Here is a 6,000-nt window from a genome sequence, read left to right on the forward strand (position 1 = left end):
CAGAGCAGCAAGGGGGCTGTATACCTGAGAGAGCCAGGAGGCTATTTGTTTCGTTTGCATTGACGGTGGATACTGAAAGGTTGTCGATAGCCCCTGGCTATCAGTCTTTATCAGGCTGCTGAGGGTACGACGCGTCGGGGAGATTGACTTCATCTCAGAAAAAAACAGACATACACACAGTGATAGTTGAAATCAATCTCTCAAGTTTATTAGCGGGAAGAAAATTAATATAACAGAAAAAAGAAAGGTGGGGGGCACAGAGTATCAAAAAGCTGAGCTGTCAGTAATTGATTGGCTGAATACAAAAAGACAACATTGACGTCAATTCTGAAAAGTGATGAGAAGTGGAGTTTAACTTTCCCAGGAATAAAAGTTTCTACATTGTTTTAAAACACTTATCTACTACATACAATAGAATCTCGCTAGATACTTGTCAAGGCTATGAACATGACTTTCTCAGGCCTTGAAATCAGTTACAAGTAGAGATGAGCGAATCGAAGTAGGCGAAGTGGAATTCGTTTCGAATATTAGGAAAATTTCGAAATTTTTCCTAAAATGGCGGCGACATGTGCGGCGACGGAGCGGGGATGTCTGGGAAGGCGCGCAGACAAGGCGCGCTGACCCATAATGCATTCATTCATGACGTGATCGCATTAGCCAATCAGCAGCCAGCCAGCCAGCACTGTGTAATGGTCGAGCTATAAATTGCGGCCATTTTAGAATTCTCCATTTGCCTCCAGTCATTCAACAGAGGCAGAGACCTGGCTGTATGCAGGGAGAGAGTTAGGGACAGAGAAACGTTACTTAGGGCCACAGAGAAACGTTAGTTAGGGCCACAGAATCGTTACATAGGGCCACAGAAATGTTTACTTAGGGCCACAGAATCGTTAGTTAGGGCCACAGAAACGTTACTTAGGGACACAGAATTGTTACTCAGGGACAGACAGAATTGTTACTGAGGGATACAGAATTGTTACTGAGGGCCACAGAATCGTTACTTAGGGCCACAGAATTGTTACTTAGGGACAGACACAGAATTGTTAGTGAGGGACACAGATTTGTTACTGAGGGCCACAGAATCGTTACTTAGGGCCACAGAAACGTTACTTAGGGCCACAGAATTGTTACTTAGGGACAGACACAGAATTGTTAGTGAGGGACACAGATTTGTTACTGAGGGCCACAGAATCGTTACTTAGGGCCACAGAAACGTTACTTAGGGCCACAGAATTGTTACTTAGGGACAGACACAGAATTGTTACTGAGGGCCACAGAATCGTTACTTAGGGCCACAGAATTTTTACTTAGGGACAGACACAGAATTGTTAGTGAGGGACACAGATTTGTTACTGAGGGCCACAGAATCGTTACTTAGGGCCACAGAAACGTTACTTAGGGCCACAGAATTGTTACTTAGGGACAGACACAGAATTGTTATTGAGGGACACAGAATTGTTACTGAGGGCCACAGAACCGTTACTTAGGGCCACAGAAACGTTACTTAGGGCCACAGAATTGTTATTTAGGGACAGACACAGAATTGTTACTGAGGGACACAGATTTGTTACTGAGGGCCACAGAATCGTTACTTAGGGCCACAGAATTGTTACTTAGGGACAGACACAGAATTGTTATTGAGGGACACAGAATTGTTACTGAGGGCCACAGAACCGTTACTTAGGGCCACAGAACCGTTACTTAGGGCCACAGAAACGTGATTTAGGGACAGACACAGAATTGTTACTGAGGGACACAGATTTGTTACTGAGGGCCACAGAATCGTTACTTAGGGCCACAGAATCGTTACTTAGGGCCACAGAAACGTTACTTAGGGCCACAGAAACGTTACTTAGGGCCACAGAAACGTTACTTAGGGCCACAGAATTGTTACTTAGGGCCAGACACAGAATTGTTACTGAGGGCCACAGAATTGTTACTGAGGGCCACAGAACCGTTACTTAGGGCCACAGAAACGTTACTTAGGGCTACAGAAACGTTACTTAGGGCTACAGAAACGTTACTTAGGGCCACAGAATCGTTACTTAGGGCCACAGAATCGTTACTTAGGGACACAGAAACGTTACTTATGGCCACAGAAACTTTACTTAGGGCCACAGAATTGTTACTTAGGGACAGACACAGAATTGTTACTGAGGGACACAGAACCGTTACTTAGGGCCACAGAAACGTTACTTAGGGCAACAGAAACGTTACTTAGGGCCACAGAAACGTTACTTAGGGCCACAGAATCGTTACTTAGGGCCACAGAAACCTTATTAGGGCCACAGAAACGTTACTTAGGGCCACAGAATTGTTACTCAGGGACAGACACAGAATTCTTACTCAGGGACAGACACAGAATTGTTACTCAGGGACAGACACAGAATTGTTACTGAGGGACACAGAATTGTTACTGAGGGACACAGAATTGTTACTGAGGGACACAGAATTGTTACTCAGGGACACAGAATTGTTACTGAGGGACACAGAATTGTTACTGAGGGACACAGAATTGTTACTGAGGGACACAGAATTGTTACTCAGGGACAGACACAGAATTGTTACTCAGGGACAGACACAGAATTGTTACTGAGGGACACAGAATTGTTACTGAGGGCCACAGAACTGTTACTTAGGGCCACAGAAACGTTACTCAGGGACACAGAATTGTTACTCAGGGACAGACACAGAATTGTTACTCAGGGACAGACACAGAATTGTTACTCAGGGACAGACACAGAATTGTTACTGAGGGACACAGAATTGTTACTGAGGGACACAGAATTGTTACTGAGGGACACAGAATTGTTACTGAGGGCCACAGAACTGTTACTTAGGGCCACAGAAACGTTACTCAGGGACACAGAATTGTTAATCAGGGACAGACACAGAATTGTTACTGAGGGACAGACACAGAATTGTTACTGAGGGACACAGAATTGTTACTGAGGGACACAGAATTGTTACTGAGGGACACAGAATTGTTACTCAGGGACAGACACAGAATTGTTACTCAGGGACTGACACAGAATTGTTACTGAGGGACACAGAATTGTTACTGAGGGCCACAGAACTGTTACTTAGGGACACAGAAACGTTACTCAGGGACACAGAATTGTTACTCAGGGACAGACACCGAATTGTTACTCAGGGACAGACACAGAATTGTTACTGAGGGACACAGAATTGTTACTGAGGGACACAGAATTGTTACTGAGGGACACAGAATTGTTACTGAGGGCCACAGAACTGTTACTTAGGGCCACAGAAACATTACTCAGGGACACAGAATTGTTAATCAGGGACAGACACAGAATTCTTACTCAGGGACAGACACAGAATTGTTACTGAGGGACACAGAATTGTTACTGAGGGACACAGAATTGTTACTGAGGGACACAGAATTGTTACTGAGGGCCACAGAATCGTTACTTAGGGCCACAGAAACGTTACTTAGGGCCACAGAAACGTTACTTAGGGCCACAGAAACGTTACTTAGGGCAACAGAAACGTTACTTAGGGACACAGAATTGTTACTCAGGGACAGACACAGAATTGTTACTCAGGGACAGACACAGAATTGTTGCTCAGGGACACAGAATTGTTACTCAGGGACACAGAATTGTTACTGAGGGAAACAGAATTGTTACTGAGGGACACAGAATTGTTACTGAGGGACACAGAATTGTTACTGAGGGACACAGAATTGTTACTCAGGGACACAGAATTGTTACTCAGGGACAGACACAGAATTGTTACTCAGGGACAGACACAGAATTGTTACTGAGGGACACAGAATTGTTACTGAGGGCCACAGAACTGTTACTTAGGGCCACAGAAACGTTACTCAGGGACACAGAATTGTTACTCAGGGACAGACACAGAATTGTTACTCAGGGACACAGAATCGTTGAATTAAAGAGTATGTCAGACAACATGCAGAGGAGTGGCAGAGGAGGCAATGTTTTAGGAGCGAGCAGACGTGGCAGCAGAGGAAGGGGTCGAGGCAGCACTATTCGCAGCCAGAGGCCAGTGCTCCCGGTGTCATCCAGTACAGTGAGGAAGAGCTAACAGAGGGCGGTCAGGAACGGGGGGAGACATCCGCCTCTTCAGCAGCCAGGCGAAGAAGTAGTGGCGAGGAGAGTGGCTCGGTAGCCGGTCTAGAGACAGGTCTGTCTCCTGACCCACACGCAGCTGAGGGGGCTAGTAGTGACGCGGAGACCCTAATTGATGATGATGAGGCTGATCGCACTTGGCAGCCTCGTCGTCATCAGGCAATTTCTTCCGCATCATCAGGAGAAGAGGGTGCCAGCTTGGCAGCGAGCAAAACAGTCGGTGGGTTGTCTCCATCGCCACACTCTGCCATGTGCCACTTTCAGGTCTCCTCACACACTGCTGGTGTGTTCCATTTTTTGTCATAGGGTGCTGGCAGATTACGGGCCTCCCATAGCTGCTGCCAGGCCCCTAATCTGCCATGGGCCCCTATACCGCCTCCTCATGCTGCTGCGAAGTCCAGAGTCTCTCATGGGTCCCTGTACGGCCTCCCATTGCTGCTGTCTCCATCGCCACACTCTGCCATGTGCCACTTTCAGGTCTCCTCACACACTGCTGGTGTGTTCCATTTTTTGACATAGGGTGCTGGCAGATTACGGGCCTCCCATAGCTGCTACCAGGCCCCTAATCTGCCATGGGCCCCTATAGCGCCTCCTCATGCTGCTGCCAGGTCCAGAGGGTCTCATGGTTCCCTGTACGGCCTCCCATTGCTGCTGTCTCCATCGCCACACTCTGCCATGTGCCACTTTCAGGTCTCCTCACACACTGCTGGTGTGTTCAACTTTTTTGACATAGGGTGCTGGCAGAATACGGGCCTCCCATAGCTGCTGCCAGGCCCCTAATCTGCCATGGGCCCCTATAGCGCCTCCTCATGCTGCTGCCAGGTCCAGAGTGTCTCATGGGTCCCTGTACGGCCTCCCATTGCTGCTGTCTCCATCGCCACACTCTGCCATGTGCCACTTTCAGGTCTCCTCACACTGCTGGTGTGTTCCATTTTTTGTCATAGGGTGCTGGCAGATTACGGGCCTCCCATAGCTGCTGCCAGGCCCCTAATCTGCCATGGGCCCCTATACCGCCTCCTCATGCTGCTGCGAAGTCCAGAGTCTCTCATGGGTCCCTGTACGGCCTCCCATTGCTGCTGTCTCCATCGCCACACTCTGCCATGTGCCACTTTCAGGTCTCCTCACACACTGCTGGTGTGTTCCATTTTTTGACATAGGGTGCTGGCAGATTACGGGCCTCCCATAGCTGCTGCCAGGCCCCTAATCTGCCATGGGCCCCTATAGCGCCTCCTCATGCTGCTGCCAGGTCTAGAGTGTCTCATGGGTCCCTGTACGGCCTCCCATTGCTGCTGTCTCCATCGCCACACTCTGCCATGTGCCACTTTCAGGTCTCCTCACACACTGCTGGTGTGTTCAATTTTTTTGACATAGGGTGCTGGCAGAATACGGGCCTCCCATAGCTGCTGCCAGGCCCCTAATCTGCCATGGGCCCCTATAGCGCCTCCTCATGCTGCTGCCAGGTCCAGAGTGTCTCATGGGTCCCTGTACGGACTCCCATTGCTGCTGTCTCCATCGCCACACTCTGCCATGTGCCACTTTCAGGTCTCCTCACACTGCTGGTGTGTTCCATTTTTTGTCATAGGGTGCTGGCAGATTACGGGCCTCCCATAGCTGCTGCCAGGCCCCTAATCTGCCATGGGCCCCTGAACCGCCTCCTCATGCTGCTGCCAGGTCCACAGTGTCTCATGGCATGTGCCACTTTCAGGTCTCCTCACACACTGCTGGTGTGTTCCATTTTTTGTCATAGGGTGCTGGCAGATTACGGGCCTCCCATAGCTGCTGCCAGGCCCCTAATCTGCCATGGGCCCCTATACCGCCTCCTCATGCTGCTGCCAAGTCCAGAGTCTCTCATGGGTCCCTGTACGGCCTCCCATTGCTGCTGTCT

This window comes from Staurois parvus, unplaced genomic scaffold (assembly GCF_062004578.1).
Source record: "Staurois parvus isolate SC_StPar_1 unplaced genomic scaffold, SC_StPar_1.0 ptg001719l, whole genome shotgun sequence".
In the NCBI taxonomy this organism is placed as follows: Eukaryota; Metazoa; Chordata; class Amphibia; order Anura; family Ranidae; genus Staurois; species Staurois parvus.